This window comes from Alosa pseudoharengus, unplaced genomic scaffold, assembly GCF_046254945.1.
Source record: "Alosa pseudoharengus isolate Yale_2024_CS ecotype anadromous, Long Island Sound unplaced genomic scaffold, YU_APseudo_1.1 YU_APseudo_1.1_scf_15, whole genome shotgun sequence".
In the NCBI taxonomy this organism is placed as follows: Eukaryota; Metazoa; Chordata; class Actinopteri; order Clupeiformes; family Clupeidae; genus Alosa; species Alosa pseudoharengus.
Window position 1 is genome coordinate 33,539,359 of NW_027468620.1, and position 14,946 is coordinate 33,554,304.

The window sequence follows — 14,946 nt, forward strand, 5'->3', positions numbered from 1 at the left end:
TCATTGTACCTGTTTTGTTCTCATCTGGGCATTTAGTGTGTGCCAGTATTCAGCCTCTTCCTCATGCACTTGTTGTGCCAAAGCTTTATTTTTGGTCACTCATATGTGGGAAAGTTTTTTTTTTTCATTTCTTGCATTCATGTACCATGAAGCTAGCCTAGCAGTCAGTCCCACAAAATTTGAGGTCAGGAAATTCAATCTGGACTTGCTTATTCTATGCCCCCCCCCCCACACACACACAAATATGCAGGCACACACAGACACACTCTCTCTCTCTCCCCCTCTCTCTCTCTCTGTCTTACTCTCACACATACATACACACACACTTTGGAATAGGGGTACATGCAAAGTTATTTTCTCAACATGGATCCAAAAGGTTTTGTTACTTTGTCTGTTGGGTTGTTTGTTTTACTTGCTTCCATCTTCCACTGTGGTATGAATTAATCATTCACCCTCACACATACACACACACACACACACACAAGCAGTAAGAGTCGGCAACAACACCTAAAGCAGCATCACACTGAGCACAAGGGGCCCCTAAGGCTGTTTTTTGTATGTAGCATCTTTTTGCAGAAAACTCTGGACTCTGAAGTTGCTGCTGATTTTTTGTATAGCATTTTCTTGCACTCTGACAACATTATCTTTTGAATTATTGCATATTTGGGCCGCCACAAATAAGTCAATGTATGGGAAACACTGACATAGCCATATTTATTCTGCTCTTACACTAATGGTAATACACTGCACATATTTATATTTAATTTATATTAATCTTAACCACCTTCTGTAAACAAACTGTATACTGTCTACACTGCACTATATTTCTTGTCCTGTCTATGCGCCACCTGTCTATACTTTGTGTATCACATTGCATTTTTCTGCTTTTTTTGCACTTACGGTTAGACACAAACTGCATTTTGTTGTCTATGTGCAGAGTACAAGTACAATGACAACAAAGTTGAGTCCGTGTAACGCTTTGCAGTGCTTTGTTCTATTTGCTCCATCCATCTGAGCCAAATAAAAAATGTGTTCAATAATCCAATTTTCAATTTTTTTACCTGGTCAGCAAATAGATCATTGCTGCTATTTTCTAAATTTGTCATTAGTCGCACAAGATAAAGAAAAAAACAGAAACTGGAGTGGAAACAAAAGTAAAAATTCAGTTAATGTTGGATTTTTGCCTTTTTTACCGTTTTTGTTGGGCTGAACCACAAGCGTAGGGGGGTGACCTGATACATATAGAGCGCGCTGTTGGTGATCACATTTTCAGCAGATCTAGAGATGGAGGGCTATCAAACTCAGTTCAGCTTACATCAAGGTTCCAAGCGACTGATCATGTCAGCTCGAGACCTAACTCGGGATCGACTGGAGGCGGTTTTTAAGGTTAGGATGTAACCTAAGATGTTTATGGACTCTTTAACATTGTGTGTAACAGTAACTTGATTTAACTAGCCCAGGCTAGTCATAGCTAGCTAGCGCTAGTAGGCTATGGCTGACCTAGCATCTCCCGTCAGCTAGGAGAAAATGAATGCAGTGTGATTTCTTTCTCTATTATAGATCGAGCCCAATTCTATTTATTTAGAAGACGACATTACAAGGGAGACCTTCTTTCCTGATCAGAGTGGAAACTTTGATACAGGCATAATGAGAGACAGGGGCTCATTTGCTGTGTCAGGGACCAGCAAGGAACATGGCTTAGCAGGGCCGTCTACGTCCTCCGCTACAACACCGATCCTTCCCAGTCGCCCAAGAAGCGGTCTTCTCTCTCATCCAGCCAACACTTTCCAAAACCCCCTCCGAAGAGCCAAGTCAGTACGCAAACAGATATATGTCGCAGACATAGAGGACTCTGGGAAAATCTCTGCATACAGTATGTATTTGTGTGTGTTTTTTTTTACTTCAATGTCACATTACTCAAATCCTTAACTTATTTTTGTTTTAATGGCATTCTATTCATCTATATCCTAGCTACTGTCCATGTGACAATATCTGAAGGGCAAGGTGTACAAATGGTGGGCCAAACAGTACAGGAGTACCTGAATTCGGCTGACAGCTTTGCAATTTGTGACAGTAAAGGAATTGCTATTTCGGACACAGCAGAGACCAAAGGTAGGCCCATTTCACTGTTACAAAAAACAACAAGGCCTTAGTCGTTCGTTTATTCTAAGACACAAATCAAAGAAACAACGGATTGACGAATGTATTTTTCAAAACCATACAGAAAAAGGACAAAGCAAAAGGTACAAATTGATAATTACATGTAATGCTTATTACATTTTAAGATCTGGAACACCAAGCCGAAAGCTGTATGCCATCAAAAACCAAGACCTGTCCAAAGCTAAGACAGGAAGACTTGAAAGCGCCATGAAAAAGAAAAGGTAACTTGATTATTTGTTGTAGATTTTTTAAAACACAAATACTAGTGTCCCATCCACTGATAAGGTTATGGTGGTCCACCAAAGTCTAATTTGCCCCCCTCTGATTCGCTTTCATGTGCATTATTGTCTTTCAGCAGTGCTAATTCAGGTTTAGTGGGCTGTAGAAACAGACCAGCTAGAGTTTTCTATATCCCACACTCACCCATAGTCTCCTAGGAAACACTGAATGCATACTGTATGCTGATATTTTCCTAGAATCTTGTAGGTTGCTGGCCAAATAGGATCAGAGTGCACACTGAGTAGCTCTTGCATTGACCCATTTAACAATTGTGATCATAATCACACACACACACACACACACACACACACTGCCAACTGTAAATCAAGCTTAATTGCAATAGTGTGAAACTCTGAATTCTACCCAGAAATGCCTAACAGACTTTGAGTAATTGCAGTTGATAGCAACTGCATTCATGTTGCTTTAATGTGTAAATATGCATTTGTAATAAGTATAAGTATATATACTCTTTTGATCCCGTGAGGGAAATTTGGTCTCTGCATTTATCCCAATCCGTGAATTAGTGAAACACACACAGCACACAGTGAACACACAGTGAGGTGAAGCACACATTAATCCCGGCGCAGTGAGCTGCCTGCAACAACAGCGGCGCTCGGGAGCAGTGAGGGGTTCAGCCGTGCCTACTGGTTCCGGTTACAAGTCCGAAGCACTAACCAGTAGGCCACGGCTGCCCCAATAATAGTAATACATATTTTTCAGGATGGACCCTGAAGAAAATGAGGTGCTGGATGGCCTGCAAGAAGTTGAACTTGAAATAAAAAATGCTACTGCCAGGGTGTCTGAAAACCTGGATGAAAAGTTCAGCGAGCTCCGCATTTCTGTAGGGCATATTAACGCCAATGTCCTACAGGTTGTCCAACAGTGTGAGGTGTTGGAGGAGGTAAAAGAGAACGTTTCTGAAATGTCTATGTCACTACAGATTGCCTCATGCCTGCGACAGGCATTGGCATGCAGAATGTGTACAACTATTCCAGACACAGTCCTTGTTGTTACTGTATGCTGTGGGCAGATGGCAGGGTGTGGCCCTTGTGTTCAGACCTATCTAAATGAGAATGACACCTGTCTGTTGTGTAAGGCTCCAATGTTTGCCAGCAAACTGGTGTTTTTAAGAAGTCTGGCCGAGGTACTGGCTAAACTAAATAATTAGGCAACCTAAACAAGACTTACAGTACACTTTTTTTTTTAAGGTGTGTTTAGTTAGCCCATATATTAACACTTTATTTGAAGGTGTCTATATAAGAATGACATGAGCATGACATTTACATGACATGACACTTTTTAATGTTTATGACTTGTCATTTAGTGTCATTAGGTTTTTGTAATGTAAAGTAGAAACTGTTTAGGGTGCAGGCATTGCAAAAACTGCATAACACTTAATGACATAGACATTAATGAAATGTCATTAATGTCCATGATTCATGTAAATGGCAGGCTCATGTCACTCTTATGTAGACAGTTTTCTCACATTCTTTGTTATGCTTTGAAGAATGTTGTACACTAGATTCAGTGTTTGCGTCAGGGTAATTTTGAGTCTATAATGTTATAATGTTATAATGTGGTTGCCGAGGTATATCAAACCAGTGAAAAAATAGGCCTATATACTACACTGGATATCCATAAAGACATTTATACATCAAAGACATTTATATTTTTTGGAGTTTATAAGGAATGTGGTCCCAGTGTTCTGTGTTTATTGGGCTATGTTATATGTGATGTCACTACGATATAACTGTCACTACTGATAACTCAAAATGTTGTATGTGATGTCACTTTTGATACTATTGTTACTACTGATAACTGGAAAGCTGATATTACTGTCACTGCTGATAACGGAAATGTTATGTAATGTCTCTACTGACAAAAGGAAAATAAAATCTGTTGTGTTAAAGATATGACTTGTTTAATTAATTCCGGTGATGCATAACATGCCATGATCACTTTACAATAGTATTAGAGATAAAAATGTGCTGAAATATATGGATATGGGGGGTGTAAAGACAATGAATAGTATAGAAAGTGCAAGAACTGCCAGAGATCAAGGATCTTTGGCTATGTGGGTGTGTAGGGTGGGGGACATAAGGGGGGTGGGTGGAGATGGGACCTAAGTATGAAGAATGAAGTAGAGGGCGTGTTCTGAGGATGTGCAGAGGTAAGGGCAAGAGAGTGATAAGGGACACCTTATGTCAAAAATGATGGATGACCCAAAGGTCAAAAAGGTCAGGTTCATGTTTGGGTCAGTGGGCGTGTCTAGCAGTGGGCGTGTCTAGTATATTCTAGAAGATTCTGGAACATTCCAATAAGGTCACATGATGTGGGTGTGTCTTATGACATCACATGAGGAGGCGTTACTTTGCAGATGATGACATCACATGAGGAGGCGTTACTTTGCGGATGATGAGATGTGATTTAACAATTTAATGGTTAATTAATTAATTGTATAGAATCAATAGAATTCTTTGTTCATGCTTGTGGAGATAGACGGTGAGAGTGTTTGCTGACATTTCACAAAAATCAGGCTCCCCAAAAGTCAGGCCGCCCTCTCACAGCTAGGGCTGGGGGCACACACACACACACACGCACGCACGCACACATACACAGAGTAAAATGGTAGAATGAGTGCTAAAATGCTAAAAAAATACCTCGGGGTGTAAAAAACCACAAAGTACTGAGGAGATTCTGTAGGCAAAGGCCTGTGAGAGACAGAGTCCGTGTGAGAGACAGAGTCCGTGTGAGAGACTGAGTCCTGAGGAGATTCTGAAGGCAAAGGCCTGTGAGAGACAGAGTCCATGAGAGAGACAGAGTCCGTGTGAGAGACTGAGTCCGTGAGAGATACAAAGTCCAGAGGAGATTCTGAAGACTGCGACCGTTCCCTCCGAGCGTATGACTGGAAATGAGTCGAAAACGAGAAGGTGGGAGGGCGTGGTTGTCCCAGATTTAGACTAGTATTTCTCGTACCAATGGGATCATTGGGTGTGGCCAGCCTGTTAACCAATGAGCTTCCTTGAACTAGCGGTCATGTTCGGGCCATGTTCACCCATCCCCGGGTTACTTTCGGTCATCCAGCCACCCTCCCTGAGCCCCCCGGCCCACCCTCCCTCTGCACCCCCCATGCAGACTCATCTGTAAGACATTAAAATCAAAGAAAGTTTTTTACTACCCCCAGGGGTAGACCTAACTAACCCTAAAGTTCATGAGAGAGGTCATACTCACCCCAACCCAGGGGTGTGAGGTTACTTTCGCCCACCCACCCTATGTGAACAACCCGCACCCCACCAGGTGTGAGCATCCCCTGGGACTCATCTGTAAGACATTAAAAGCAAAGAAAGTTTTTACTAACCCCAGGGGTAGACCTAACTGACCCTAAAGTTCATGAGAGAGGTCATACTCGCCCATTTCATATGGTGTGAGGTTACTTTCGACCACCCACCCTATGTGAACAACCCCGCCCCCCACCAGGTGTGAGCATCCTCTGGGACTCATCTGTAAGACATTAAAAGCAAAGAAAGTTTTTACTAAGCGTAGGGGGTAGACCTAACTAACCCTAAAGTTCATGAGAGAGGTCATACTCACCCCAACCCAGGGGTGTGAGGTTACTTTCGCCCACCCACCCTATGTGAACAACCCGCACCCCACCAGGTGTGAGCATCCCCTGGGACTCATCTGTAAGACGTAAAATCAAAGAAAGTTTTTACTAAGCGTAGGGGGTAGACCTAACTGACCCTAAAGTTCATGAGAGAGGTCATACTCACCCCAACCCAGGGGTGTGAGGTTACTTTCGCCCACCCACCCCATCTGAACATCCCCGCACCCCACCAGGTGTGAGCATCCCCTAGGGAGTCATAGGACTCATAGGACAACATGAACATCCTGGACCACCAAGTTTTAGGGGGTTTGTAAAAAAAAGAAATAGGAGGAGTTGCTTAGAGTTGTCGAGCCAATGGTAGTACAAGAAGTACAAGAAGAAGAAGATGCGTTTGCCGGAACGTCTGGAGGAATGGTCACTCCTCAAAATGCTGTTTCTGAACCTGACGAGCGTTTGCTGGGAGCTCCTAGGAGAAAAAGACTCTTAGGATATCAAGAACGCCAAGAACCTCATCCCAGCGAGTTAGGAGGAAAAGAGAGATGGTGTAATCTAAGTTTAGGGTACGACTTTTATTTTCATTTGGGTCAACTGGGTCTGTAGGCCTATAGACTACTGAGACCGAACTGACGGCGGGAGCTCCTCCCGACACCATCATGACTTTGAGATCTTACGATTGGAAAATGTGTCAAGAGATCGTCAGTAACTGCATCAAAAGTAAAATGCCTGGGAATGAGAGTATTTCTGCAATGTGCTGCACGGTGCCTACCGATTTTGACAAACTGTACATACGTTTTTTTGCTGCCTGAAGAATGAACCCCCTTTGTCTTTCATTACACTCTCTCGTCAAGTGGGTGAGGATGTGGAAAAGGCTACACTGTAAATTGTGATTAGTTTACTTTATTTAAAAAACTGTGGAAACCCGTTGTCTTAGAAAAAGTAAGTAAATTAACTTAAAGTTTGTACATAATATTCTGAGTTGTAAGTTCATACGAAAGTTGTCGTTACTCACACACTCACAAACACAAACACAAACACACACACACACACACACACACACACACACACACACACAAACACAAACACAAACACACACACACACACATCCATATGTATATGTATACAGACACACACACACACACACACACACACACACACACATTCAACAAAATGTAGTCATTCAAACTAACTTGAGCTTCAAACTAACTTTCTTGCTTAAAGATTATTAAGTAATTATTCCAGTTGTTAATACAACTTATATTGCACATTAACTTCCACAATAACTGATTTTTGCATTGACATAGAATGTAATGCTAAACTGTTTTCATTCAAATAATGACAAGATTTACCACAAACATTACAGAGTGTGCACACTGCATGTATGAAACTCAGGCTTTTATACACATTTGTAGTTTGTGCAGAAGGTGATGTTGGAGTTAGCCTTAAGGGGTTGCATGAGAAATGTATGGTAGATCGTGTAAAAGACCTTATAGGTCTTATAGGCATATAAAGGCCTGCATCTGCAATGTAATCTGCATAATCTAGGAGGTCAAACATCAGTCTATATGACGATTTTTCATAAAGCCAGATTGTATTTGAGTATACTATAGACATATCAGCCTCACCACTTTAACTAAAGCAAACATTTTATATTCAATAGTTAATATTGAGATTGGATGTCAGTTGTCAATAAAAGATTGTGTCTTTACATTCCTTGTGTCACTGATTCCTTGTGTCCTTGTCTTCTGCCTCACACATTCTTTATACATACATAGCATCAAACCCTCATTATAGCCCCAAAATGAACACGGAAATAGATTTTCATTTTAAAACAAGTGTTTCATTTTGTAAAAGATCCTAGGGATTCTGTTATTTGGCCGTGGCGGCTGTGTGTTAAAAATTGAATTTGAAATGTCAAAATTCTGCTAAAGAATTTTGGAAGGAAAAACAACAGTTCTGCTCACACATTCTCTAACCATTTGCTCCATGATCTTACGAAGCCCCCTTTAGTCAAATAAATCTCCTCAGGTTGTAATATTCTCTTTTGACAACTCAACTGTTTTTACAACAACTTTGTTTTCTGGAGATTTTAATCATTTTACATCTCTGAATGACAATATATCTTGTTTTATACTTTGAGAACCCCCCCCCCCCATTTTTGTTTACCTCCCTCGTTTAGGTCAGAAAACAGGATCGGAAATCAGTTTCCGTCCTTTAATAGAGCATTGTTCAATTTCCAATAACCTCATAGTGATGGAATATCTGACGCATCTGTTTATCCGGACAAATAGCAGACTGGGGAAACGTAAGACATGATCAATCCACGATTTGAGCGTTACGTTTTTTATTTGACATAGTGATGTCCAAACCTCCTGCACATAGCTGTACAGTACATATCTGTCTATATGGTTTTCTTATATCATTTCTTATAATATATTCTGTTAATACGCTGCATATATCTATAGTATTCTTACTACTATTATAAAGTTACTGCTACTTCATTGCACATATCTGTAGTCTACATGTTGTTCATACATTGTTCATATGTTATATACTGCTAATACGCGGCACATATTTACCTTCTGGGTTTACCTTCTGTAAACCAGCTATTCTTGTCAATTTCTTGCCCTGTCTGTCTATGCACCACCCGTCTATACTTTGTATATCACATTGCACTTTCCTGCTTTTTTGCACTTCTGGTTAGACGCAAACTGCATTTCGCTAACTTTGTACTTGTACTCTGCATAATGACAATAAAGTTGAATCTAATCTAAGTCCCAGCAATTCAAGTTGAATCTAGTCTAAGACCTATACGTAAGTCAAGCACCATGTATTTGAGTCCTACTGCACTCTTTGTGTTGCACCCTGTGCATGTAAAATGATAAATTACTTGTATATTACTTAACAGAGCGCACAATACTTTCTTTTCAAAAAGCTGACACAGAGCGCACAAACTTTCTTTTCAAAATGGCGGACATAGCATTTTTCTCATTTTATAGCGACGCAAGGGGTGATTGATGACATTTTTGGGGGGTGTGTCTTACATAGGCATGTTAGTTTTTCACAGTGTTTCATTGGTTGATAACAGTTCAGGGAGGAGTGTTGTAACATAAAGACATAAAAAGCATCGGGTAGGTGTGTACCAAGTAACTAACTTTCAAGACAGTCAAACCAATAACTTGTCAAGAGTTTCTGGACCTGTATTTACAAGGACAGGCTAATGGATCCTGAAATAACTTTTGCACCAAAAAGAGGAAAGCCGGAAACATTTGTAAACTTTTTTCATAAACCGAGCAATGCTCTGGAATACCAATGGATGTTGAGTGATGGTCGCATAGGAGGCTATGTTTTTGACAAAGAAGAATGCAGTGTGAAGCTATATGTTTTGGCTTCACCGTATTTGGTGTTTTCAGACGGGATGCAACACATCTCATTTTGCGCTGCCGATTGGATAATGTTTAGGGACATTTGGAGTGATCTTGAACTACCTGTTTCGGATAGCACCTTCACAGCATCATGGAATAGTTCGGTCTATACCAAATGTTACCATATTTATGCTAATTGTCTTGAAATAGAACCACAGGGGTTCATTCACCTGTGTAGTGATGACTACAGAATAGCAACATATGCTGAAGCAATATATGCTATAGAAAATGATGTAGAGAAATTCGTACGAGGTCCTAAAGTGAGGTATCTATGGAAAGACATGCTTGTTTTAAGTAATGTTTTCAAAAAGGTTGATAGATTGTTCAAATGGAGTGTTGGCTTGGATAGATACCAAAGGATCAAGAGGCGTCTTTTCCCGACGCGTCGCCTTGATCTGGCCAACGATTGTGAATCGTCAGCTCTGGAATCAACGCCCCTCGACATACAAGAAGAAGAAAATGCTGAAACACCAATGATTGTCTCATCAACAAATATCTGTGAATCCTCTGAAGCTACTGGATTTGATTGTCACTACCTTACAACATCCTAAAGGCGTGTGTGTGCAACATTCTACAGCATATTGTCGCTGAGAAGTTTTTCGGCTGTGAAGTCCGGATGCCTACTACTACAAGACGCACATAGGGGATATAAAAAACAGAGACTTTTTAAGCCAGAATTGTTACAAGTCATCACGGGTGTTTTCCAGACATAAGAAATTCATGTAAACCCTCAAAATTCTTGGGGTGCTGTAGAGGCCTTTGTCTATGAAACATTACAATTAAGGAAAACATTGCTGAAGCTCTGGATTAAACCTCTGGACTGTGAAAAATACTTTTTTCAAAAGATCATTGTGTTAGAAACCGGCAATCAAAAGATTCTGACTTTTCAAGATTCTGTTATACCATAGAATTTGCAGTGCCTTGGCATCGTTTTAATGCCCTTAAAAACAAATGATGTTTGCTAGGTCATTGTCTGAAGACTGCTCTAACCTATTGTATGTAGGGGCTTCCATTAACAAACCATATCACGTAACAGTATGTGAAACTTGAGAAAACATGTCAGACAACATAACAGCTGTATGTCAATTACAAGAGAATTACAGTTTCAAGCAGACTTGGTTGATGCCTATATACTCGAAGTAGAATGATAACTTTAAATATACAGTACGTTGACACACATAGACATTTTTTAGCAAATATGCCTGGGTATGTGTTCTGAAAATAATAATTGTATAAATAGCTGAATTCATTTTAAAGGAATTGCATGCAAACCGACCGTGGGACAGAATTCTTCAACAAACATATTTTTTGTATTATAAAGAGACTATTACTTTAATAACTCAGCAGCACTGAAGAAACATATTGTAAGCCTGTTCATTTAAAACAAATAAAACTCCCTCTGACAGTGGACACTCTGACGACGGTGACAGTGGCCTCATTACAACATACAATTCCAAAACGTATACCACTCAAGTCAATAGCTTCTTGCTTAACAACTTTGTTATTTTTTGGACCAAAAGTTAAATTTAAGTTAAAAAGTTTTTTTAAGGAATATAAGGTACAATTAAGCAATATCATTATTAAAAGTACCCATCCCTATATCATCAAATATCAAATCATCATAGTAAAAAATAAAGTCATTACCGGTAGGAATTATGCATCACTGACATCATGTTAAACCGTCATCTAGTGCCCCTACTCATGCTAATTCATAATAATACATTGTATTGTTCTGAAAACTGGATTGTAAACTGTATGTATGACGTGAAGAACAGATAACAAATAACAATTGTGAGCACTGTGGCAAACATTCAATAAGAAACATATAGGTTCAATTAGCAATAGGCTATCATTAAATGGTGTTCAAATGCTTTCAATATTGTGATAGATGTTAAGGAAAGGATGTTTTGTGTGTTATCTATCTATCTTTTACCATGTAAATGTTAAGGTTTTTTGTGGAAGCCAGCTTGCACAAACATTAGCTATCATTTTCCTAACTAGCAGTGTTAGCCCATAGATATGAGCATAGACTAACATAGACTAACATGGTAAGCCAAACATATGTGCTAATTCAAAAAAGGATGGTAACGTTATAACATTAGTGTTGGTGAAAGAAGCCTGGTATGTGGATGCATGCAGTAAGCATGATCAGGGCTTTTTTGCACAGGTGCTACAGAGGTTAAAAGTTTTAGCACCAGCCACAAATTCTGTACCATCGGAATAAAACTTCTAAAATCTCTAAAAACAATCACAAGTATAGGGCAGTTCATCAATTGTGGTTAGGGTCTAGGGCTACTGCAACTGGATTGATAAAAGGTCATGTAGTTGTAAACATCTCATTGTGCTTGAGAAGAGCAAAATCTATCAGTATGGTATGATATGCCATGCTATTTTGTTGTTGTGTTTTTATAAAAAACAAAAAAATAATCCCTGTCAGTTCCATACAGTTCGACGGGTATCAGAAAGAGAGGTCATGCTACTCCATCCTCAGTGTTCCGCTGGCGGGTCGGTTATCCCCCTCCCCCACCTCCCCCAACATTCTAAACCAATTGTATGCACCATATTGCTAGCATGGTAATGGTATACACCATTTGAAAGCTTGGACTCTTGGGAATACAAACATGACAACTTTTTTCATGTAGGCTACAATCTGTATAGTGCTTGACATTGTCAGATTAATCTTAATATGTCTCACTTAAATTTAATCAAAAATGCCCTCCTCCCCCTCTATCACATTTGGTGCTACCCTAACTGCAGTGTATATCCTTAGCAATAAGTAAATTCAGCATATTGGGTCTTGAACCCATAGAAATGGAATCTTCATGTTGTTTTATCCAATATTAGTTGTGCAGATGTATAGTTCATCTTATACACACCCATTGAAGCAACAAAGAAAATGGAAAAAATGAGACTTTTGTGTAATTATTCCATATTTTGTGTAGCCATTCTATATCAGAACCCCTGACATACAATCCAAATAGTCTACAAGAAACTTCAGTGTTATCATTCATTTGAGACCAAGATTATGCTTCTGCACAAAAGGGGTTCATTTGCATGTAAGCATTTGATTGTGAGTATGCATTTTGGATAACCAATAGTCCAACGGTGAGTTTCCATAGGGCATTTTATAAAACGCATGAGCATGTCTTGGCAAATAAGAGTCTAAAGTACCCATATTTTCATTCTATATTGATCTACTGTTGCACACAGCTTCACAAGACCTGGTGCTAGGGCTCCATTGTGTTTCTAAGCCATATCAAGTGAGCTAGAGGGCTGAAACGTGGTCAGTTCAGAGATGCTTGTAATCCGACAGAAAGAAAAATCTATATTCTAGCCTTTGTAACTCTGTGTCAGTACATCACACAGTTATTCTGATTGTTTCCAAAGAAACTACAGTGTCTCTGCCTGACTACAGTGTCCAAAGAGGTCAAGCATTGGATAAGCCCAACTAGGTGGCCTCTGAAGCAGGCGCTGTGCAATTTCAGGCAAAAATTTGAAATTGGTGTTGAGAATGAGGCGGTTCATTTTTCTTATACGCATTGTAAGTCAGTTCATATATTTTTGAGTAAGCAGAAGATGTGCTGAAGATTTTGTTCCACTAAGATTAAATTCACGTTTAGTTCATATTTCTACATTTTTAAATTAGAGTACGTTCAACTTTATTGTCATTGCACGAATGAAATATTATTTTACAACTAACCAGTGGTGCAAATGAGTAGGCTAACTGACATGGCACTCATTATGGATGACATTGCTCCATTACAATTCAAGAAAGTTAAGAACAAACAAAGCATCATGTAAGCAAAATCCAGCGGTTAAACTCCTAAAAAGAGAGTGTAGGAAGACCGAAAGAAAATGGCGTAAATACAAACTTCAGATCTGCATTGAGATCAATAAAGAGATGCTCCGCTTATAGAGTATAACTCTGAAAAATGCAAAGCAAGATAGACTTTCTTTTCCAACATCATCAGTAGAAGTTAAAATAACACTATTTTCTATTTTCAGCTGTCGAGAAGTTAACAAATCCCCCCTCAAAATTAACGCCTAAACTTCTCTCTCAACTAGTCATCTTTTTCAAAGGTAAAATTGACAAAATCAGAGTCAACATATCTGCTCAATTACTAATTCAACATTAGGAATTTCCAGCTACAAATAGAGGGAAACTTAACTTGATGTCAGAGTTCAGCTTGATAGACTACAAAACACTTGAAAAAAACGGTACAGCTCTGTCGCCAAATGACTATGGTTCCCTAGAATCTCTTTGTCAGTGTATTGAACAAATCAACAAATGGATGTCTCAAAATGTTCTTAAGCTGAACAAAGACAAGACCGAAGTAATTATATTTGGTAAAATGGAGGAAAGACTTTGGGTTGCCACACTCCTTGACACAAAAGGGTTGAAAGCAAAGTATACTATTAGAAATCTAGGTGTATTAATTGACAGTGATATAAATTTCAACAGCCACATAAAAGCAATAACTACTGTAAATCAGCTTTTTACCACCTCATAACAGTGTTGCCTCATAAATATTGCCAAATTTGTGCCATGTCAGTTAGCCTACTCATTTGCACCACTGGTTAGTTGTAAAATAATATTTCATTCGTGCAATGACAATAAAGTTGAACGTACTCTAATTTAAAAATGTAGAAATATGAACTAAACGTGAATTTAATCTTAGTGGAACAAAATCTTCAGCACATCTTCTGCTTACTCAAAAATATATGAACTGACTTACAATGCGTATAAGAAAAATGAACCGCCTCATTCTCAACACCAATTTCAAATTTTTGCCTGAAATTGCACAGCGCCTGCTTCAGAGGCCACCTAGTTGGGCTTATCCAATGCTTGACCTCTTTGGACACTGTAGTCAGGCAGAGACACTGTAGTTTCTTTGGAAACAATCAGAATAACTGTGTGATGTACTGACACAGAGTTACAAAGGCTAGAATATAGATTTTTCTTTCTGTCGGATTACAAGCATCTCTGAACTGACCACGTTTCAGCCCTCTAGCTCACTTGATATGGCTTAGAAACACAATGGAGCCCTAGCACCAGGTCTTGTGAAGCTGTGTGCAACAGTAGATCAATATAGAATGAAAATATGGGTACTTTAGACTCTTATTTGCCAAGACATGCTCATGCGTTTTATAAAATGCCCTATGGAAACTCACCGTTGGACTATTGGTTATCCAAAATGCATACTCACAATCAAATGCTTACATGCAAATGAACCCCTTTTGTGCAGAAGCATAATCTTGGTCTCAAATGAATGATAACACTGAAGTTTCTTGTAGACTATTTGGATTGTATGTCAGGGGTTCTGATATAGAATGGCTACACAAAATATGGAATAATTACACAAAAGTCTCATTTTTTCCATTTTCTTTGTTGCTTCAATGGGTGTGTATAAGATGAACTATACATCTGCACAACTAATATTGGATAAAACAACATGAAGATTCCATTTCTATGGGTTCAAG